Below are 25,496 nucleotides of genomic sequence, written 5' to 3' on the forward strand. Positions count from 1 at the left end.
AGAGACACTGGGAACTTTTGATTTTAAGTCGGCAGCTGTACAATTCAGCACTGCAAAAAAGTGTAAAAAGTAGCCAAATGACACGAGACAAGGTTATAGGCCTAGTCATTTGTTTGTTCAAGTTCATCTGACAAGGAGTCATTTCACACGGTGGCCAATTGAAATGTTACCAACTAAATGAGACATACTGAGTTTATAATAAAATTTTCTTGAGTAAAAACAATGCTTTATTCAGATATTTTATGTTGGTTTGCCAAAATGAGCTTTGGCGTGCATATGGTACGCAGTTTTTCACGTACATATGATATGCACTATAAGGCGTATTAAGAGGGGGGTAGCATTGCTGATACAATGTTATATCAGATTTAAAATATGTACAATAACAATTGCAGAAAAATGTGTATTAAGATGTCCGGAAATCAATTAAATAGTTCATTTATTGATATAGATCTCATTTAATTATTGCATCTAAACACAATAGTGTTGTGCCAAGATTTTTCACGTGAATAAAGGCAAATAGATTTGCACACTTTGCTTATAATCCCTGGTCTAGTCTGTTAAACTTGTCAGAAGTTCTCGTTTCTAATCTGCCCTCGTAGCCTATTTTTTCTCTCATCAAAACCGAATACCATCAGTGGTTGTACATCTAGAGCAGGGACAGTTTTTGTGCATTTTGTTTCGTGTTCTGACCGGAACAAACAGAAAGTCTCTACAACGGCCTTAAGCATCTTCCTATTGACAGAAATCAGAGAGTGAGGGGGAGGTGTGAGGAAAGATGTTTCGGCCGGGACTTTTTACTGCGCCGAGCCGAAGTACTCTCAGAAGTGCTAATCCGCCATACATTATAGTTCTCCTTTTTAATCCGATTAGAGAAGTACCACGTTTTATTTTGTCACCATACTTGATCGTTCAACTACTCGTGTAACTGTATTTAAATAGGGGAAACGTGGAGGTGTTTGGTACTTCTAACTTGATCTCTGTTTGGTTCCATAGTGAATGAACTGGGCTTAGTGGGCTAAGCTAATGCTATTAGATCATTACTGCGTGTCAGAGAGATTAAGTGCACGCACTGAGACGAGAGAGGTATGTATCAACTCGTTTAAGTTAAGGGAATAACATGGTTTAATATGAAAAAGCGGTGAAGTAACCCTTTAAATAATAGCTAATGTACAGGCCTGCAGAAAGGTACAGCAATTGAATAAAGTAATCAGATGTTTTTTCCTAAAACGTTCGATTTTGACATCTTAATTTCAAAAGACTATATCTTAAAAGTGATAAAAGATAGAAACGTTCTGTAAATTAGAGAAATATTAAGGAGGACCCTAAGTTTATGTAGAGATTACATTTTCCCATCTAATTTGCATATTATGACGTCATAACGTGGGGGCCATCTTGGATTATAGAATTTTTAATTCTATAATAATTTTGGATTATAGAATGTTTAAATGATAAAATGCAGCACTTCTTTCCCCCCAAAATGTCCCTCACCTTCTGTGTGCTATATTGCACAATACTGAATGTTCAGGTAAATAGTAAATAGTAAACAAACTGTGTAAATCATTACAAATAAATGGTAGAAACAAACCGAATGCATGTAGCGGTTTGCCTTTTGCTGTAGAGATTTCCCATTTACTACATACAGTAAGCACTCTGATTGCATATATGGGGCACATATATATTATATATTATGCATAATAGCCCCTCTGCCCCGTGTCACAGCGCGTCTGCTCGTGTCGAGTGCACAGCCAGTGTTCCCTAGTGAAAAAAAGTATACTTTGTTGTATTTCAAATATATTCTCTTTTCCGATAGTATAGTAGAAATATACTTACAAAAAATGTACCATTTCTAAATATATAAAAAATATATTAGCATCATATTTCACAATACAGCTTTTAACACACTTTAAAATAATTGTATTTTAGTATATTTTCTAAAAATATATTTTGGAAAAATATACTTTAAATGAAAGTTCAGTGTACTTTTGTAAAGTGTACTTATTTGAACATTACTTTAAAATATATTTTTTATATATTTTCAACTTATGCTCAAAATTATTTGTTAACAATGCACTAAAAGCATATTTTAAAAATACATAATTAATATCATAAAGCTGTATAAAAAGTTATAAATACTGTTTAAGGTTATTTATTCATGCTTAACTGTTCAAGCTTAACCCTAGTGAAAAAAAAATACTTTATTGTATTTCAAATATATTCTCTTTTCCGATAGTATATTAGAAATATACTTACAAAAAATGTACCATTTCTAAATATATAAATATATATTAGCATCATATTTCACAATACAACTTTTAACACACTTTAAAATAATTGTATTTTAGTATATCTTCTAAAAATATATTTTAGAAAAATATACTTTAAATGAAAGTTCAGTGTACTTTTGTAAAGTGTACTTATTTGAACATTACTTTAAAATATATTTTTTAAATATTTTAAACTTATGCTCAAAATTGTCATTGTTAACAATGCACTAAAAGCATATTTTAAAAATACATAATTAATATCATTAAGCTGTATAAAAAGTTATAAATACTGTTTAAGGTTATTTATTCATGCTTAACTGTTCAAGCTTAAGCATTAATAAATAAGTGATAATAAATTATTATTATATAAATAAATTATTATATGGACTAAAAGCCCATTTTTAAATGCAGTGTATGCTATAAGCCCTACTTTAGTTGTGATTTAAGTGTAAATATGTTTAATAAGTTTACACTGGCAAAGAAGAATCCAACAGCACACTTAAAATACAACGCAAGAAAATATGAGTTAAATAGTTTCTTATCAGAATTCAAATGTCTCTTCATTGATCTGTGACCAATCAGATTGTGTTGCTCAAGGCCTGCAGCCAATCAGAGGCAGAGCTGCTGACGGTACTCGTCCTTATGACGCTCACTCGCGGGAGGTTTGCAGCCTTGCAGGTGAAGTACAATGTTGCGTTACATTAATTATTTAATAAAACACTGAGAGCGGAAAGTACATTGCTCATTCTTCGGACCAGTTCAATTACGTCACATCACTGCCTGACCTTGATGATAAACTGTTTTGGAATAAAATGGCCAAACGTTACGCGATCCCGAAAAGCACCGGAAAAAGTCCTTCTGTTTGGAGGTAAGTTAATATGTAATGTCACTAAACGTGAATAAAAAGTTGAATGAACATGCACCTGACCTTATCTCGTATATTCTGTTAACAGATAGCGTTCTTCACGAGTGTTTGCTGTCAACTGTCCCTGTGTAAGCGGCTATCAGACGCAAGTGTAATGAGCAGCTCACCAGAAAATTGAATATAATGTGTAATTTATATGTATAGAGATGGTCAGTGGAATTAGTTTAATGATATGTTTTCCAACATCTTCCAGTGTTAATTTAATGAAAAACATAGTAGTTTATTTTGTTTAGCTTTGCTGAAACCATGTGAAACCATTTTTAAAAATCGTTGGGCTTGTTTAATGAAATGTCTCTTCATTAGTTATGTGTGTTAGATTTCATTAATTTATTGCAATGTCCTTGAAAACAAATGCATTCAACATTGGGAAAGTAAGTCAGTAAGTAATTCATTAAAATGTAAGGAAGCACATTAAAATACTGTAATGTGTGACATTATGTAATTCAAAGTATATTGTACAATGTATAGCTAAGTAATAACACATTGTATTGTTATTGACTACAAAGTGTATATTTTTAGTCATTTGAATGAGTCAAGGTTAATAAAATATATATTATATTCAAAGTATATTGTTTGTGTGTTCTGAATGTACTAGTAATTAATTTGTAATTTATTAAAACACAAATAAAGTATGCTATAACACAAAGTTTACTTATAATACAAATAAAGTGTACTATAACACGAATAAAGTATACTTATAATACAAATAATATATACTTAACACAAATAAAATATACTTATAATACAAATAAAGCACATTTAATATCACTAAAGCATGTAATTAGTCATTATACTTAAAGTGTACTAAGTATACTTAAAGTTGTTCCAATTTAGCACACAAAAGTATACTAAATACACTTAAAGTTGTGCTTTAACACAATTTAATTACAACTTAAATATACTTAGTACAAAATTAGTTGTGTCAAAATAGCACACTTCAAGTTAACTAGTCATTAACACACTTCAAGTATACTGAAAATGAGTCTGGCCGCAAGTATACTTAGTATACTTTTTTTTCACTAGGGAAGCATTAATAAATAAGTGATAATGAATTATTATTATATAAATAAATAATTATATGGACTAAAAGCCCATTTTAAAATATATGCAGTGTATGCTATAAGCCCTTCTTTAGTTGTGATTTAAGTGTAAATATGTTTAGTAAGTTTACACTGGCAAAGAAGAATCCAACAGCACACTTAAAATACAACGCAAGAAAATATGAGTTAAATAGTGGTTTCTTATCGGAATTCAAATGTCTCTTCATTGATCTGTGACCAATCAGATTGTGTTGCTCAATGCCTGCAGCCAATCAGAGGTAGAGCTGCTGACAGTACTCGTCCTTATGACGCTCACTCGCGGGAGGTTTGCAGCCTTGCAGGTGAAGTACAATGTTGCGTTACATTAATTATTTAATAAAACACTGAGAGCGGAAAAAGTACATTGCTCATTCTTCGGACCAGTTCAACTACGTCACATCACTGCCTGATCTTGATGGTGATGATAAACTGTTTTGGAATAAAATGGCCAAACGTTACGTGATCCCGAAAAGCACCGGAAAAAGTCCTTCTGTTTCGAGGTAAATAATATAATAAGTTGAATAAACATGCACTTGACCTTATCTCGTATATTCTGTTAACAGATTGCGTTCTTCACGAGTGTTTGCTGTCAACTAGTCGATGACGTCGACTACGGAAATACGTCGACGTTCGTGAAATGCGTCGACGCGTCGTGTCAGACGTTCATCTCGCGTAATGTTGGCTTCTGCTCCTGGTTCTATCACAAAAACCTAGACCGCGAATATCAAAAGTATGGGAATACTTTAAACAGAGGCTAAACAGTGTTTCCCACACATAGACTAATTTGTGGCGGACTGCCACATAATCAATAACGGCCGCCACATTCGTCATTCATTCATTTTTACGCTATTTAAAAGACGCACGCATATTCGTTTAGCTGCATTTCCTTAAATTCTCTCTCCGCCCTTTTGCGCGTCTACTCACTCACACACACACACGTTGCATTCAACCGTAAAACAAGTTTTATTGCATTTTGGCGCATTTAGTATGACATAGCTTTTAAAACCAGAGCAGTTGAATAACAGAGTTGCGACAAGCCTTACTCACGCGGCAGCGCGCGGTCACGGCGCTCATTTAATTCTAAACAAACCAGCGCGGTGTCAATTAATACAGACCAGTGTTTCCCAACCGGGATCCCGAGCAAAAGTTGCGGAGACGCACTACACTTCGGTTCATCTCGCATCTGATGACGCATCTTTAATATGGGTTGTAACTTGAAAATAATGCTGTATGTATGTTTCTGTCGATGGATACACGTGCTGACTCCTCAGGTATACACTACAACAACAGCGATAATAAAAGAAAAACGTGGGCAAAACGGTCTCTCTTTGTAAACTTTATAAAACGCATGCGAGTGCTGCTGTACGTCCGAATATGAGCAGTCATTTTCACCGTCATCACCCCCGTGTAGCCAGGAGACTCGAATGAGAAGATCTGTCTTTGTGCACTCGTCCCAAAGCGCGCAAATATTGAGTTATCTTTCAAATCCTGTGCTTAACCGGACAAACTCACAAAAAGTATGTCAAAATGTCATAGCCTACTCTATGCCTTAAGTGAACTTTATACAGAAAATACGACGACTATCTGTGGGTCTTAAAGGGGCAGTAGCCTTCACTGCTGTCTGTTTAATGTCAAACAAAAGATAAAGACATCACTCACTGCTCCTGACTGAACAGCTTTTGTAAGTTTAATAAGGATTATTTTTTTAAATTTTAAACAGTTAAATGTGTGGTTATTTTACTTTTGATTACTTAATTCCATTTCTCTACCTAAAAACTAATGTTAGACTAGGGTTGGGCATCGTTTTGATTTGAACGATTCTGATTCCGATTCCGATTCTTACTTTCGATTCCGGTTCTTTTCGATTCTTGATTCCGATTCTTTGAGGGGTGGAGTCAAAACATGTCACATCGATATTCAATGCTATTTTCAATACAATGGGGGAAAAACGCTGCATATACTGTCAATTAGATATTTTTTATATAATTTTTTTTTTGTCTGTCTTTTGAAAGTTTAGGCAATCAAAAATTTATTCTGAAGAGATCACTTAAAATAACATTGGATAATGTTTTTGCAAAAAATTAAATAGTTTCATATAAAACCATTAAAGTTACACACGTTGATCAGTCAAGAGCAGTGTGATCGTTTGTCTTTTTGTAGTTTGACTTTGAATAACAAATGACTGCTGTCCCTTTAAGAACTGCCGCACTCATGGATCCTGAACACTGTTCCTGTTACTCATTCTTCATTTCTTCCTGAATTGTTTAAGACTGTGTTTACATACTCTTCAAAATGTACACTGAGAATTAGTTTGAGTGTATTTGACCAATAATAAGCTGGAAAAAGAAGCACATATTTGCACTTGTATGTCAGAGGGGGCTTTATTACGGTGTGTGTGTGTGTGCGCACGCTTCAGATGTGAGCCTGAAATCTGCGGAGATTCGTAGAATTATGTGCAATCCAGCGCGAAATTCAGACCGATCACACACACTAACACTAACACGCTGTCGTTAGGAAAAGTCCAGCAGAACGAGCGTCCGTCGTGTTCAGAGGTTAACCGGCTGAATGAGTATATGCAGCTGCGTGTCTACTCGCTGTCGGTCGGAGAGGAGAGGAGAGGAGGGCGCAGCTGGGATCGATTGTGTAGGCTGAGCAGGCTATCGTATCTTTTCAGATATTTCAGTATCGATATTTTTGACAACACTAGTTGCACTGTTCCGACCCAGGCTTTTAAAAGTGAAATAAATCCACACTTCAGAGCCGCTTACCGGGCTTCCATGACTAAAAGAACAAGCGTGCGCGCAAGCTCCGGAAATCACGTGGCCATGGAAACCAAAACTTGCCGGCTTGGAACCGAAGATCGGAACCGAAAATAAATTTTCTAAACGATTCCAATGGAATCGTTATTTTTTAAACGGTTCCAAGTTAGAACCGGTTCTCGATGCCCAACCCTATGTTAGACCTACCTGAAAATCCTGAAAAGCATTGTTTATTTTATTCTCATCTTTGCTCAATAGTATTTATTTGTGCTGCTGCTTCTATTTAAGTTATCTGTTCTTATTTTCTTTATTTTCATTTGACAGTAGTCCTTTTTCCCCTGAACATAGCAAATACCTAACTGTACTGAAACGTGAACCTAAAACCGTGATACAAAGTGAACTGTGAGCAGTCTGTACTGTTACACCTCTAGCGTAACTTATGCGAGGGGGTGCCACAGAATTTTGAAAAATTTCAAAGGGTAAAAAAATTAATCGTTAGATTAGTCGACTAATCGAAAAATAATCGTTAGATTAGTCGACAGAAAAAATAATTGTTAGTTGCAGCTCTACTGTCAACTGTCCCTGATGATGTGTACGCGGCTATCAGACGCAAGTGTAATGAGCAGCTCACCAATTGAATATAATGTGTAATTTATATGTATAGAGATAGTCAGTGGAATTAGTTCAATGATATGTTTTCCAACATCGTCCAGTGTTAATTTAATGAAAAACATAGTAAGTTAATTTTGTTTAGCTTTGCTGAAACCATGTGAAACCATTTATAAAAATCGTTGGGCTTGTTTAATTAATGAAATGTCTCTTCATTAGTTATGTGTGTTAGATTTGATTTAATTTATTGTAATGTCCTCGAAAACAAATGCATTCAACATTGGGAAAGTAAGTCAGTAAGTATTTCATTAAAATGTAAGGTAGCACGTTAAAATACTGTATTGTATCATCTCCGCGTGTATGTCTACGCCTAAACGAAACATCATCTCCGCGTGTATGTCTACGCCTAAACAAACCATCATCTCCGCGTGTATGTCTACGCCTAAACGAACCATCATCTCCGCGTGTATGTCTACGCCTAAACGAACCATCATCTCCGCGTGTATGTCTACACCTAAACGAACCATCATCTCCGCGTGTATGTCTACGCCTAAACGAACCATCATCTCCACGTGTATGTCTACGCCTAAACGAACCATCATCTCCGCGTGTATGTCTACGCCTAAACAAACCATCATCTCCGCGTGTATGTCTACGCCTAAACGAACCATCATCTCCGCGTGTATGTCTACGCCTAAACAAACCATCATCTCCGCGTGTATGTCTGCGCCTAAACGAACCATCATCTCCACGTGTATGTCTATGCCTAAACAAACCATCATCTCCGCGTGTATGTCTGCGCCTAAACGAACCATCATCTCCACGTGTATGTCTACGCCTAAACAAACCATCATCTCCGCGTGTATGTCTGCGCCTAAACGAACCATCATCTCCACGTGTATGTCTACGCCTAAACAAACCATCATCTCCGCGTGTATGTCTACGCCTAAACGAACCATCATCTCCACGTGTATGTCTACGCCTAAACGAACCATCATCTCCTCGTGTATGTCTACGCCTAAACAAACCATCATCTCCGCGTGTATGTCTACGCCTAAACGAACCATCATCTCCACGTGTATGTCTACGCCTAAACAAACCATCATCTCCGCGTGTATGTCTACGCCTAAACGAACCATCATCTCCACGTGTATGTCTACGCCTAAACGAACCATCATCTCCGCGTGTATGTCTACGCCTAAACAAACCATCATCTCCGCGTGTATGTCTACGCCTAAACAAACCATCATCTCCGCGTGTATGTCTGCGCCTAAACGAACCATCATCTCCACGTGTATGTCTACGCCTAAACAAACCATCATCTCCGCGTGTATGTCTACGCCTAAACGAACCATCATCTCCGCGTGTATGTCTACGCCTAAACGAACCATCATCTCCGCGTGTATGTGTACGCCGTGTGATTCTGCCAACCTGATCTGACAGAATTAATATTTATAGCCTAATTTTATAATTTGGAGCAACTAACTCCACTCCTACCATAAACCTACCCACTCTCAACAATATAAAACACGTAACAGGCAAATAAATGTACAGTCACAGGTATTTACTGCAAAAACGGACCAAAAACAGTATAAAAGTATAAACTCATGTTTCATTCCAAGTCTTCTGAAGTCAGACGATATCTCCATGTGAAGAACAGAGTTGATCTTAATGTTTTAGTCGTTGAAATGATCATCGGGCCCCTTCGTGAACAGAACACACACGCACTCGTTAATATTTCTGATTCAAATGATACACGAGACGACAATGATGAGAATGATGCGATCGGTCACGAGACACACGAGAGCCAATGGCATTTTACAATCAAAGCTGACGTAATAACGCAATTGGTCACGAGACATACGACAGCCAATGCTGTCAAAGCTGACGTGACGGTTCTTCCGGCGGCAATATTTGAAATGTATTAATCTTTTGCGGATGGAGTCGACGTTCTGATCGCTTTTGGGGATTTTCTTCACACAAATCAATCGTTTGGCCTCGGAACACTTGGAGTATTTGTACTTTCTGAATAAATTGTGCCTGCAGTCGTATCTGCCTGTTATTCTGTTTTTATAATACACAAATGGGCAGGTTTAGGGAAGAGTTTGAGTTACGCCTTCAAAATGTGTCTGAATATGTGTGTGTGTCCACAAGGTAAATGGATTAATAAACATACTAAATTATGTTTTTTTGAAAATGTAAAAATGCAGAATGTTTCTTGTGATGGGTAGGTTTAGGGACTGTGTGTGTGTGATGGGTAGGTTTAGGGGCTGTGTGTGTGAGATGGGTAGGTTAAGGGGCTGTGTGTGTGATGGGTAGGTTTAGGGGCTGTGTGTGTGTGATGGGTAGGTTTAGGGGCTGTGTGTGTGAGATGGGTAGGTTAAGGGGCTGTGTGTGTGATGGGTAGGTTTAGGGGCTGTGTGTGTGTGATGGGTAGGTTAGGGGCTGTGTGTGTGATGGGTAGGTTTAGGGGCTGTGTGTGTGTGATGGGTAGGTTTAGGGGCTGTGTGTGTGTGATGGGTAGGTTTAGGGGCTGTGTGTGTGTGTGTGTGTGTGATGGGTAGGTTTAGGGGCTGTGTGTGTGTGATGGGTAGGTTTAGGGGCTGTGTGTGTGTGATGGGTAGGTTTAGGGGCTGTGTGTGTGATGGGTAGGTTAAGGGGCTGTGTGTGTGATGGGTAGGTTAAGGGGCTGTGTGTGTGTGATGGGTAGGTTAAGGGGCTGTGTGTGTGTGATGGGTAGGTTAAGGGGCTGTGTGTGTGTGATGGGTAGGTTTAGGGGCTGTGTGTGTGTGATGGGTAGGTTAAGGGGCTGTGTGTGGGTGATGGGTAGGTTTAGGGACTGTGTGTGTGTGATGGGTAGGTTAAGGGGCTGTGTGTGTGTGATGGGTAGGTTTAGGGGCTGTGTGTGTGTGATGGGTAGGTTTAGGGGCTGTGTGTGTGTGATGGGCAGGTTTAGGGGTAGGGGCAGTGTAGGGGGGTAGAAAGAAACGGCATTGATAAACACGCTAAAAAGCGATTATGCGTCTTTATAGCATGCCAAAATGGCATACGAATTGGCGTGTCATACATACGCCATTTCATGAGATCAGTCTGCACAGAGACAGATCTTCTCAAAGCGCACGTGAGTTCTCATTCGTGTCTTCTGGCTCTACACGCGGGTGATGACGGTGAAAATGACTGGTCATATTCGAACATACGGCAGCACTCGCATGCATTGAACAAAGTTCACAAAGAGAGACCGCTTTGCCCGTTTTTCTTTTATTATCGCTGTTGTTGTAGTGTATAACTGAGGAGCCAGTGCATGTATCCATCGACAGAAACAGAAACAAAGCATCATTTTCAAGTTATAACCCATATTATATAGTTCGGCCCTATTGTTACGGTGAAAGTCTTTCGGTGGCCGAAAATTTGGTGCATCCCTACTAAATAATGACTTCTATAGTGATGGGCGATTTGAAAACACTTCTTCCTGAAGCATCGGAGCATATCGATTCATGATTTGGATTGCCAAACTGCTGAAATCACGTGACTTTGACGATCCGAATCATGATTCGATACTGATTCATAACGGTTCGAAGCTTCAGGAAGCGGTGTTTTGAAATCAGCCATCACTATATAAGTCGTTATTTTGCTTTTTTTGCGGACAAAAACTATTCTCATCACTTCATAAAATGATTGTAGAACCACTGTAGTGAGATTTTTCATTTTTGGGTGAACTAACCCATTAAATTCATATAACAAGATTATAACCGATAATTCCCTTAGATTTTGAAAAATGTAATTCAATTTTGTGGAAAAGTTTTCCTTAATTTAAGTTCGTTCAATAGCTTTGTTTTTGAGTGTATTTTCCAGACTAACAATGTAACATTAAACCTATCAAAATAAATTAAAGGGATAGTTCACCCAAAAATGAAAATGTGATGTTTATCTGCTGACCCGCAGGGCATCTGAGATGTAGGTGTGTTTGTTTTTTCAGTAGAACTCAAATGAAGATTTTTAACTCAAATGAAGATTTTTAACTCAACTGTTGCTCGTATGATGCATGTCAATGGGGTGTATTGACATGCATTATACGAGCGATATTAATCCATATTAAACCATGTGGCTCGTGGCTACACATCGAAACGATCGGTTTCTGTGATAAACACAACTGTATGTGTTATTTTTTAACCTCATATAAGACGAATCTCATTTAGGAGGAGTAGGTCAAAATCCCGGCTCAAACGTAGATGCCTCATTCGACCGATCCATGCAGGCACTAATAAAGCATATATCTATGATCGCACCGGGTTTTGACCTTCTTAGATGGAACTAATGGCGTTGGGAACACTAGATGAGATTCGTCTGATATGAGGTAAAAAATAACACAAATACTGTTGTGCTTCTCACAGAAAGAGATCGTTTTGTGTCTTAAGACATCAATGTGTCGCCACGAGCCGCTGTGTTTAATATGGATTCGTATGTCTGTGTGTGTTTTACTCTCATAGAAATACACCCCATGACATGCATTATATGACCAACGGCTGAGTTAAAAATCTTCATTTGTGTTCTCCTGAAGAAATAAACACACCTACATCTCGGAAGCCCAGCAGATAAACAGCACAGTCTATTTTTTGAGTGAACTATACCTTTAATACAGATTGAAGCCTGTTGTTTTCAGTCTTTTGATGTGGGATAGTGGCAGCTATTGGGGATCTCACCATCTTCATGTACTAATTGTAGATGTCATCAAGGCCTTGTCCTGAAGAATCTCAGCACCAAACGCTGGGCTTTATATCTGATCTGGTAATAAGAGCACAGCAATAACTGTAAGAACTCTAATGATATCTTTACCCTCTGACACTGTATTGTGATATAATTCAAACATTTTAGAGGCTAATAGAGTGAGCAGTGAGTACGCGGAAAAATAACTTAAATGCCTAAAGTTGTTGACCACCTGAACCACTAGGGGTGTCAACAATAATCGATTCGGCGATGCATCGCGATGCGGGGCATGAACGATTCAGCATCGATGCGGCAAAGTGCCATAATCGATTATGTCACTGTTTATTTTCTGGCGGACAATAAAGTTGTGAAGTTTCAAATACTTCCGGTTCCGGGAGAATAAGCACAACAACAACAACAAGCAAAATGGCTGAGGCGGAGGGAGATGACCACGATAGACGGGTTATTAAAAACGCGCCCAAAGCTTGGAAAGCGGACATCTAGGCACATTTCGGATTTTATGAAGTGAATGGGAAACTAGACAAGTCTTACGCGGTGTGTAAAATCTGCCACACTAAAATTAAGCACGTTGGCAATACAACTAACTTTACGAACCATGTCGATTGTTGGCATCCTGAGTTAACTTCAACAACAACAACACAAAATGTCAACACATCCCAGCCAAGAATTGACGAGTCGCTAGTGTCAACATTGCCACACAACTCCAAGAGAGCAAAGAGGATCACACGATCGGTGGCATGTTTTATAGCGAAGGATCTACGACCCTATTCTGTGGTAGAAAATGCAGGGTTTCGCCACATGCTTAAAACAATTGAGCCCCGGTATAAGTTAACCGACAAGAGCTACCTTCACTGATTCCGTGCTTCCCGCATTGTACATTTAATATTTGCACAGGACTTCAGGATGTGCCCTGTCTTAGAGCTGCTATTTCACTGTGTGTAAAAACAAAACAAAAACAAAAAGCACTGAAAGCTGTGATTTTGATTGTTTTCTTTTTCAGGTTTGAAAATGCCATATCCAATACCATGTACCATTTAAATTGATTTAATTACATTTGATTTTATTTAATAACTTTTATGTCAAAGATACAGGAGACACATAGCAGCCAATAAAATCTGTTGTTTAATATCTGCTTGTATTGCCTCATGACTGATGAAAAATGTGCCTTGTGTGCAGTAGAATTTTGATGCATCGCAATGCATCGTAGAATCGAATTGAATCGAATCGTTACCTGGTGAATCGTAATCGAATTGAATCGTGAAGGCAGTGCCAATGCACACCCCTATGAACCACAGTCAGCATTTAAAGTATTTAAGTATTTAGTAAAAGTATTTAAGACCATAACATCCTGTTATCATAATAGTTGATCATAAATACAAACCATAACACATTACATTTGTCACCTTGTCTAATTTTGCTGATTATTTTACCCTAAAGGCTTTTCAGACGGTCTCACTGTAACAACATGGAGTTAATGTTTTTAAAATGTACAGACCCCCAACTTTTGAACAGTAGTATAATTTTTGAGGTTTTGCTTACCAGTCATCTAGTTTTTAGCCTGAGATTTTCTTCAACAGGAGTGCAGGCCATCAGCATGGAAGAATCTAGGAACATAAACAGTTTATCACAGAGATATAATGTCAGGCTTATTAGAAGGAGACAAGCTAGAGCAGAGGTGAAACGCAGATAAGAGAAGTAGAATATACAGAGTATATATATACAATAATTTCTTAACATAATTTGTTTTAGGATTACTTTATTTTACATTGCTCAATGTTATTTACGTGTGGTTGTCAGAACCTTGCAAACTGTAATAAAAAATCATTTTGCATAAGAAAATAACATGCATGGTGATATAGGTGGAATATTTTGTATGGTAACACTTTGGTATGGGAAACATTCACTTAACTTTTGCCTCAAATACATAATTTACTGCTTAATAGATAGTAAGGTAGTTGTTGTAGCGTTTAAGTTTAGTTAGATACCAGGAAGAATTTAGGGATGTTGTAGTATAAGGTCATCCATTAATATGTGCTTAATAATACTAATAAACAGCAAATGTGCAAGCTAAGAATTGTTCACTTTACTAAAGTGTTACCTTTTGTAGAAAAAATACGAAAGATTTAATGAGATTTACCCTTCTCTGTCAGCAGCCCATGGGACCATCCTTTGCCTCCGTTGTTGTATTTTTATTTTTTTTACTGAAATCACAGGAGGGAAAAATTGAACGTAATTGGTATTAAATAATTAAACATTAAATGTAATTTATGTAATTTGTTTACCGTGAAAGATCATTTCATTTGATTTTGGCGTTTCCTGTAATAACATTAACAGTAACTTATAGTTAGGTTAAATAAATTAGCTCACTTCCAATAACCCATTGACAGACTACCAGCAAACCTAAAAAAAACGATCAAAGCCTCTCTTCTGCACATAAAGACGTGATTAAAAACTCACTTTCATTAGAGCTAAGTATATTAGCAAACTGTTCTGAAAACGGTTGAGATGCTAACGGACTTTTTCAAAGACACTGAACAATTTTAATAAAGTAAATATTCGACAGAAGCGTGCCAATTACAAGTAAGAAACGTGTACGGAACAGTTTTATATTATTTGTGTAATGTTTAGGGACTAAACTTACCTGAAAGCAGCGAAAATAACAGGCGCGTGTCCGGCCCGTTTCCATGGTAACTTTGAGTGTTTGAACGTTCAACGCGCACGCCCGTCAAAGTCACGCAGCAGCATTACATAAATAAACACGTACCGGTACATTACCAATTTAATGAACAGTCAGTTTATTTAGCAGATGATGACAAATGTTCAGACAGTTTGGCAACTTAAAAAACTTTGGCACAAGAGTATGACCATTTCTGACTAAAAACTGTGAGGAATTAACGTGTTACGCCGGCTTCACACTGCACGCGCAAGCAGGGCGTAGGCAGGGCCGAAGCAGCGCGTGTGTAAAGCAGTAGCAGCGCGCGCACTTTTTCCTTTCACACAGGCAGCGTTTGTCGCGCGCAGTTGTCACGCGCAGTTGTCACGCGCAGTTGTGTACAGAGTACTCTATAATGGATAAGTTTGCATTTCTCTTTAATGTATATGAAATGGAAATAAAGCAAAGATTTATCATGAAGCTAATTTTATATTTAAAAAATCGTTTCACTTGTCTGATGTTTTTTTTATTTATTTCGTTTAGTGCAAGTTTTTGATAGAAGAAAGGCCATCGCACTATGTCCATGAAAAGCACACTGCTAAAAAGAGAAACTTCAGGGAATTGTCTTGAAATATTGGAAAGGCATCAAATTTACATGCATTACCCATCATAAACCTATTAAAGATAATTCATAAATGACTGTAATAACTAAGAGGAAACTTCTTAATGATATATTGTAGGCTAAATGAGCAAATTATCTAACAAAGTTTTTTAAAAAATGACAAAACGCACATTATAGACTATCTACATGTCTATATACTGTATGTGTGCTATATTAATGTGTGTATATTTTATTTACCTATCCATATTTAGTTGTTCGTTCGTGAGACAACGAAAGACTGTCAAAAACACTTTAAAATGACTTACCATCAGCACCAAGAGCCGCTCACGCTCACCAACTTCCTCCCATGCTTTTTCCTTCACTTGCAAGTCTTTATAAAGCAAATTGTGTGGATTATAGAGAACTGTGTGCTTCTCAACCTTCACGATGAGAAGAGTGTCATCCATTGCTGTCTTTCCAAATGCACTCTGAAGAACACTGCCTGTGACACCACGTGCTTTTGTTTATCGTTTCTGTTATGCCAGCATATAGTTATCATATATACATAATTTAATTCATATTTAATTTAAGCTAAACTGGCATACATTATTTAAAGTTAGTTTTGTAGTTCAGGCAAAAACTTATGGCAGTGGCTTCGTTTTTTGTGTAGAACTTTTTTTTTCTCACAGCGCCGGGTGTCATATGGTGACTGAGAAACACACGGAACACTTGACTAAATTATTTCATGGTTAAATGTGTTATTTTTCGGTTAATTTTGATCAGAACAATGTACTGTGGCTTTAATTCATCGTGAGCAGCGGGTCAAAAATAGACCTGGCGCCGAAACGATCGCGGCACTGACGCTTCTGCTCTGCTCCTGCTACGCGCCGCTGCGCTGCCTCTGCTGCCGGTATGAATGCACTCATCTGTTAACATGAGCGCCGAAAAAAATACGCGCTGCTTACGCCCTGCTTACGCGTGCAGTGTGAAGCCGGCGTTAGGGTTGGAATCAAGAAGTGAAAACTGCGATTACAAACTGCCTGCTTCTTTTCTGATTTCCTCAAGTGAAAATTTACCTAAAACCCAAATTCCCATCACAGATCTCAAACTTTGCCTTTTGACTTGACCTTCAGTAACAGTTTTTACTCAAACATCGAAACAATCACACACACACACACACTCACTCGCTCAGGTCTGAATGAACTCAACGCGTTCCTCTCAAGCTCGCTGCTGCTGCACTAAATGTTTATTTCAGGAGGAAGACGCCAGAAAAAACGCTCAAGTAGCACTGAGCCCGATGAGAACAATACAGAAATGAGTCTGTTGCTTTATCAAACTGTATAAAGTGTGTGTGATGGTGTGTAAATATGAGGAGAAATACCGCGAACTTGTCGACTCACCTCAGAGACTCGCCGCTGAAACGCAATGGGGGAGGGGCGCGCGCGCGAGCGGCGACGTCATCGACCGACAACGGTATATTTTGGTTGTTATTGTTGTTGTTGTAAAAACTGTTGTTTAGAGTTCATTGTAATTGTTGTTCTCCATTAAGCCTCTATTGTGAATGGTGACTAAACAAAATGTTGAAGTGTATTTGGAAAGACAAAGCAATCTCATTTAATGTCAGTCATGTGTGGTGGGTGAATATTTACTATGCAATTAAATACACTATTAAGCTTTTTAAAACATGTAAAGCTAAAAACAAAACACACACACACACACACACACACACACACACACACACACACACACACACACACACACACACACAAACAATTGGACATGGATCTTTAACCTAATATATAAAAAACACCTACATATAAAATATCCAATGGCACATTTAATAGCATAATTATCCTTGTGTATCATGAATAAAATTGGTACTTGTGATCATGATTCTATAGAAAGTCCAGCTCCAAAAATATCATCACAGCAAAAACAGCTGCACTTTTTACTGTTTGACTTGAAGTGATTTTTTCCCCTTTCTTTTCTGTAAAGGTGCTAATTTAAAGACTCAATGAAGAGTTAAAGGCACAATATGTAAGATTTGATCAGCTATTTTAATTTCAGGACACCGAGCCCTTCATTGCGTCACCTGTCAGTGATGTCATAACCGCGCTACCCTTGATTTCAGTGGAAACCATGAAAACACCAAAGATGCTTTAAAGGTAGGGTAAATATTCAATATGCTTAGCTCAAGTTGATCGCTGTTGATTTTGCAAAATTCAACTTTAGATAACAAAATGCATGTGTAAAAGCCAGTACACTGCATCCAGGAACTTTTTTTAGAGCTAAGTTAGCTTTAGCTGCTACTAATCAACAATGCTTTCATCATGGAAACTCTTACATGCAGAACACTGTATATGTTATGAATCTTACCCGAAATTCATCTTCATTACAGTATAACTGATGTTATTGGAAAAACATGATGCTACCTGTTTTCTTTGCCTTATAAATATAACTAGCTCGTTACCAAATCAGACAAAAATATATTTTAAACTTTACCATTCTAGCTTGATAGTGAGGACAAAAAGACATCTTATCTGTTTATATTCATACTGATAAAGTTAGATGTTTTATTACATGTGATTCTGACATGATGTCACTACATGCACACTGCTCGTCTGAGGTCAATAATGCGTCTTCCAGCTGATTGGTCGGTGAGGCGCGCTCATGTGTTTTGGGGGCGTGGCTTTGGAAAGAGCCCAGAAGGGAGAAGGTGGAGTGAATGGAAATAATGAGCTGTCTTTAAAACAGTCCTGAGAGGTCTACAGACACTCAATTTTTATACTTTCTTTTTCAGAGTACTTACTTTTTAATTATGTATTGATATATAAAGAAAGTTTAAACAAGTTTGGAAAAAAAAGTTTTTTAACCAATTCCTACCTCCCCTACCTTTAATATGTAATGCGTTAATATGGCGAAAACCTACATACTGTGCCTTTAAACGCAAAAAAACGTACTGTAAAATATTTTAGAAATTATTTACATTTCTCGTACGTGCATTTCTCAGCTATGCTCGCACGTTCATGTACTAAAGGTACGTTCACACCAAACGTGAATAGAGCGTCTGGAGCGATTGATTTCCATGTTAAGTCAATGGAAAGGCGCGTTGACGCGCGTCTGGAGGTCCTGAGGCACGATAGACACGATTCCTGCGGTGCGATGGACACGATTCCGCCTTGTTCACGCGAATTACGCGAATTTGAAGCGAATTGAGTGCGTGTGGTGCTTTTTGTGCATTCACGCATTTAAAGCGAATTCGCGTCTACGCCCGAGTTGAAAAATTTGAACTTTGCCGTCAATTCGCGCCGCGTTAACCAATGAGGAGCCTGCTTGCTGCTGCCACGTGATGAGAAACCCTGCATATAATTAAAAAAATACTGATATTTTGTCACTAAATGTAGTTTTAATGCTTTTCAGTTGATAATGTAGTTGTTTAAAGCTAAAATATGTGGTTTACCTAGGATGTTTTACTCATAGACAGAGCTTATTTAAAAAGAACACTCTTGCGTTTTTGGAGTTGTGAGCTCCAGGCGATCTCCGGGCGCTCAGCGCTCGTTAACCCCAGCGAGAGCAGCCTTTCCTCGGCCAGACCTTCTGGAATTTGCCGCTGGCTCGGGTGTCTCTGTAGAGGTTAAACTTGACATATACTTCGTCTTGTGTACATCTAAAGGCCGATCTTTGGTCCAATTAATCTGTTGTTGCCTACCAAATCATTTTGACTGAGGGCAAAGTAAAGTTTCATAACTTTATATTTTATTTAAATATACATGCAGTGAAGATAATCCAGGTAGTGTGTTGGCTGAACCACATGTGTGGCTGTTAATGCTTAATATATTTCACCTGGAGCGCCTTTAACGCGCGTATATTTCGGTTCAAATGCTCGATTTCTACTCGCGTCCAATTAGCTGCGGAGTCGCGAATGGATTCAAAACATCAAACTAGACGCGGTAGACACGATTTTGACGCTCAATTCGCGTTTGGTGTGAACGTAGCGTAACAGAGTTCAACAGAACGTGAGACCATATTTGGCTAACGATGCCTTTGGGAAACGCTCCCCAGAACAGTGTTTGGAGCCTAACATGTCCCGTCAGATGGCTGTTTTTGCTCTTATAAAGCTGATTTATCTAATAGATTGGACTGTTTATTCATCGGCAGCCTGAAAGTCAGAGGACAGAGCAGTGAGAAACAATGAAACGTGACAATATCATTGTAAAAGTTTCCACAAATCAAGCGCTATCTAAAGTCCAAGTGATTTTGCAGTGACACAGACGGTTTAAAAAGAAGAAAAAAACATGTAAATGTTCCATCCTGACTAGGACTTAACAAAAGTGAGATGTTCTTCAAAAAAGCCGTCATGTGGTTCCACACAAATATACAAACCTGCTTGAGCCAATAAAAAATACAAACCCAAGATCCTGAATCCAGAAAAATGCATTTAATGTTTGCACAGACTAACAAACTACAATAAACAAGTTGTTACTTATGGACATTTATTTTAGTATAAAGTGTGATGTCTGCCGTCTAGTCTGTTACTCAGTGTATTATATCTAGCAGACTAAAGAAGTCCTGTTGGGTAAATTACATCGCATCACTTAAACCTGGAGATTGAGGTTAACACTTATGAAAAAATGAAGAGCTGACATTTAGTTTAGCAACAAATAGAATAGAGAATATTTTATGACAATATGTGAACAGTAATTCTACAGTCTTTTTGTAGAGGAAATATATACATACACGCCGAAATCAAGAGTAGTTTCTGTTGCATTGGGTTGGAAATGTAGGAAACATTACTGTATATTGCTTTTGAATGGTTTGATGTTCATCAAATATGACAGTTCTGTTCATCACGTAATTCCTCCAAACACCAGAGAGATGAGAGCTTCCCGTCTGCTCCTGATATGATGAGCTCATGTTCTGTCATTAATGTTGATTAGTGAAGCTCTTGTTCTTCTTCACAGAGGTGTAAAGTTCATCCTGCGCTGTGGTTGATCTTCTGTTCCTCTGATGGCAGCGTAAGTCACCGTATCATCATGATCCTGAAACAACAGCACAGATTCTGCCCATCAATGTGCTGATGATTATTATCAGAGCATGAGCCTCATTTATCTGAGAGTCAAACTCATATAGATGAGAGAAGTGGACAGTGATGAAGAACAAGGGAATGTGCTGCTGCTATCTACTCACATCGAGGGATTTTACTGGCTTTATATTGACGGAAGTGACCTCAGAATAAGTCACATGATCATCGGTCTGCTCCTAAACATCAGAGAATGAAGTTTAACACACACAGATCAGACACATCTCTCTCACTATAAGATGAGAAGAACACAAAAGCTTTGAGTAAATCCCATTATAGAGCAGACAGTGAATGTAATGTGTGATGGTTGACTCACATTGGCTCGTGCAGCAGGAGGAATGGACATGTTGATCGTCTCATTCGTCCCTTTATGGTCATTCTCATCTTTGACCTTCAGACACAAACAGTTCAAACGGACACTTTATTGAGCTTTAGAGACCGTAATCAGATCTAAATCACTGCATTACTGAACTCACCGCCGAGTCGACAGTCCCTCTGGTATTATCTGAAAACAAGTGCCTCGTGAAATTTATGATTTATGATAAAACACACATGAAGAACACAATGTTAACAATAAGATGCTGTTGAACCAGTAGAAACGAATGTTGACTTGATAACTCTGAGAATAGAGGAATAAACCGTTTGAGAGTGTGAGATAATCCACATGTTTCTGGCACGTATTCAGTCTGAGCATGATGTGGTTGTTTGCTGAGATCGGGTTTTAATTGTTCTGAAGGAGTAAATCTGGAACTCACCAGCTCTTTTTCTGCAGATCATCCAGAGAACAGCCAGAAGGAAAACAGCGACTGAAGCGACAGAAATCACTGCGACTGAAGAAGAGATCGAGCTCAGAGTCAGAGACGGGCCAACTATAAAGCCGAAAGCAGAAACCATTGCTCATGGGAATGCGATGGTGTACCTTTAGTAACTTGTGTATCATCTTGAGCTGTAAAGGATGAATGATCATTCAGATTCATCATTGTATTGCCCATCAGGATGAGGAGGAAGAAGAGGTGAGGTGTATTAGATCTTTTAGCAGTTTAAACTTTACTTTACAAAACAAAAGAGAGTAATCCAGTCCAAGAAACAGTGTAACGAAACTGCTCAGGCACATATACAGCACCAGACAACCAATGTAAACTTATTTAGTAGAATGGGATAATTTAACACACAAGACGACTCCAGCATAATCTGTCATTATATACCGCACATCTAACAGAGACTTGGCACCTCAAAGAGTGTTTTCTCACCTGAATACTTGACAGTGTATGTGACCGAGGTCTTGAGTTGTTTTCTCTGAGTAACTTCACATCTCCACTCTCTGTTGTGATCTTCATTCAGGAGTGTTGTAGTCAGAGTGATGTTACAGCGATCTGGAGCTGATATCTGATATCTGGAGTCTGTCTGAAGATCAACACCAGCCTGATTCACCCACAACAACTTAATATCCTGAAAACGGACCAAATAATCACAGGAGGATCCAGTATATGAATACAACTGACAGGAGAGAGTCACAGAGCGGCCTGGACTGATCTCAGTCTGAGAGGATGATGATGATGATGATGATGATGATGATGATGATGATGATGATGATGATGATGATGATGATGATGGAGACACTGAAACACAAATCATCTGGGATTAAAGAGAGAATCTGCCCCTTTAAATTGGCCATATAATCATAAACTCACCGTGAAGAACATACAGATAAACATAAGAATCAGGTCTTTGTTTCTGTCCATTCTCATATTGTCTGCAGGTGTATAATCCACGATCTTCTATTGTGACGTTGTTGATGTTCAGAGAGCAGTCAGACCCCAGACTCAGACTCTCATGTCTCTCTGTGTCTTTCTCCTTTATTCTCCCTCCATTAATCAGTTCAACTAAAGCTGAATGTCTGAATTTGTTATAGTAGAGCCATGTAGTTGATGTGCAGTCAGAAAGAGCATTATTACAGGACAGACGGACATTTCCACCAGAACTGATGAACACATGATCCACTCCACTGGAACCTGAAACACAGAACATCTGACTGATCATTATATTATTAATAAAACCATAAAACATACAAGCATAAAAAGCAGATTTAAATCATAGTCTTTCTTCCTCACTTAATGCAAACACACTCTCCAGAATGATGTATTGTTCTTCATCCGAGAGCTGCTCAGATCACTCACACACTCTTCATATGAAGATCATTTCTCATCCTCAGATGTTTGACTGACTCTATGTCCAGTATCAGGAATAATACAGTATGATCTGTGTGTATCAATACACAACTCTGAGATCACAGCGTGAATAAACTGATCATGATCAGATGAACTCTTTCCAGACTAACACACTAAATGTCTTTAGAGAAAATACAGATGTGTTTACCTGAGAGAAGAGAAGAGAGAACGATCAGTCCCAGCAGACACAGATCACACTTATCAGACATTTTCTGTTTCTGTCAGTCTTTCTGTTCTTTATATAGTCACAGCTCTTCCTTTATCATCATCAGCTCCTCCTGTGGTTTATTAACTTCCTCTGAAGTTGTGAAGAGTGTTGAAATCCGGCTATAGCTGTTATTAGTGACACTAGACCAGTGCCTGACAGAGAAGTGTTGCTTCGCTTAAATTCAGTAGATGTGTTTTTCATTCATTAATAAATGTAAATTACAGTAGATGTATACTGTAATAGGAACTGTCCCATCTTATGGTGATGTGCCATACCCTAACCATAACCATAACCCAATAGAGAGCAGGCTTTGACAGGCCAACGGTTGTGAAAGATGAGCTTCAGTGTGATAAAGTGCATACTGTTAACCCCACTGGCTCAACACTGTGAGTATAGGCTCGACACGAGAGCGTTACTGTTAGTTTCACTTCTTTATTTCAGAAGTTCCTGTGTCCAGTGTCTCTAAAGAAGATATGAACTGTCTTCAGGGAGAGTTTAACACATGGATTATAATGTGCTGCTTTACTCTCTCCTGCCCTGAGGAAATATATCAGATCCTTAATCGTCTCTGAGAGCGTTAGATTGCATGGGATCTGATCGGGGAAGTTATTTTACTGGACATGTAATGAAAGCTGTGTGTTTAGTTAACCTCAGGCATTACCTCCACAGGGTTTAAACACCACAGAGATCCAAATGGTCAGAAGGTCGAATGACTCCATAAATACCACAACAAAAAAATAAAAAACTGAAACTAATAATTTATTTTCAGTTATGTTAAACAAGTTTACTGCATACAGCCATGTCAACTTCCTGTATGTAAACACTTTAAGGTGCATAAAACATGTGCATGGCTATAGTCACACATCAGTTGAGTGATAATAATGTTTATTATGTCCAGTCTTTAGCACTGCTGAAATCTGGGAGCGCCCACAAGTGGTTTCCAACATATGACTAATGACAATGAAAATATATCTGAACAGTTAGATCTGGAACGCAGGCATTTCAATCAATAAATGAAACAATTCTCAGTCAGACCTGCATCATGAGTGAGACTTGGCCTGTTCATCAAAGGCACAGAAGATGAGTTCAAAAGCTAAACTAGAGATTTTAAATCTGTTTCTGTAAATCTCATTCTCTAATTGATCTATTTGAAAGATCAAGGTATGCTTTATAACTACATAATCAATCAATAAATGAAACGATTCTCAGTCAGATCTGCATCATTGAGTGAGACTTGGCCTGTTCATCAAATGCACAGAAGATGAGTTCAAAAGCTAAACTAGAGATTTTAAATCTGTTTCTGTAAATCTCATTCTCTAATTGAAAGATCAAATTATGCATTTTATTTATGCATACTGCTGGTAAATATACTAGTTATACTGACGTTTTGTTACCCTTCCTTTAATTCATCCAGAGCACGTTTAAATTCCACTTCCGTATCACAGTGTTAGTGAAGAATCTGGAGATCAAATGAGACCTGCCCACTTAATATTTGACCCTGAGAAATGAGACCGTATTTACCACTCGCACTTCTGACATGAGTTTATCATGTGTTGTCATTTTTATGTTCTGGGGTTCATCCTCCACCCCTCTTTTCCCATCTCAGGATAACCAAAGATTAGGGATGGCTGACGCGAAACTGACGTTTCGAAGCTGTGTCGAGATCCCGAAGCGCAGATGTTTGGAAAAACTGCTCCAGACTGTGATTCGACACACCCATGTCACGTGACTACCGCTAACCGAAGCACCGAAGTGTTTCATCAGGTGCGCCTGTCGAAACTGCTTTGATTGCAAGGGGCGGGAACAAACCGCACAGTCACACATCTGAATGAACCTAATTCCCCACAGTTTAAAAGTGAAGGTAATCCATCTTCACCTCGTGGGTTTAGTGAGAAGAGATACATTTTGTGATAGCAGTGATTTTGTGATAGTAGTGAGATTTATAGTAAGCTTTGGTTAGTTATGTTTAGGCTAGATTTAAATGAGATATATTGACTGATAGGTATTGACAGTGACAGATAGTTAGTATAGATATAGGCTAGTGACACATTAATAGGCAAAGTTAGATAGTGACAGATAGCACAGATAGCACAAATATATGGAATTATATAGATATAGAATTATATAGATATAGATTATTATATATAGAGAGAGATTCATAGTTGATATAGATATGGAGGCTCCACATAAGAGATGTCATACATCTGTGGTATGGAAACATTTCCATTTGGAAACCCCAAATAAAGTGAGGTATGATTTGTGATAGGCAGCTAGCCTACTGCAATAGTACATCATCAATGATGCGCCATTTGAGGAGCAGTCATCCTGCCATTTTGGAGGGTGCAGAGGATGGTAATATTCCCCC

The 25,496-nt window shown here is 38.2% G+C and overlaps 1 protein-coding gene and 1 pseudogene across 2 annotated transcripts in view; both read right to left on the minus strand.

The window, feature by feature from the left end:
* Window positions 1–17,022, minus strand: part of LOC137090312 (zinc finger protein 271-like) — a 31,890-nt gene extending 14,868 nt beyond the window's left edge. For both annotated transcript variants that reach the window (XR_010907839.1, XM_067454240.1), the window contains exon 1: window positions 16,800–17,022. The gene's annotated coding sequence lies outside the window, so the exon portion shown is untranslated. The remainder of the gene's footprint in view (window positions 1–16,799) is intronic.
* A 3,094-nt stretch (window positions 17,023–20,116) lies between these two features.
* LOC137089837 (uncharacterized) overlaps window positions 20,117–25,496 on the minus strand; it is a 44,226-nt pseudogene continuing 38,846 nt past the window's right edge.

The sequence above is a fragment of the Pseudorasbora parva genome, chromosome 2 (assembly GCF_024679245.1).
Source record: "Pseudorasbora parva isolate DD20220531a chromosome 2, ASM2467924v1, whole genome shotgun sequence".
Classification (NCBI taxonomy): Eukaryota; Metazoa; Chordata; class Actinopteri; order Cypriniformes; family Gobionidae; genus Pseudorasbora; species Pseudorasbora parva.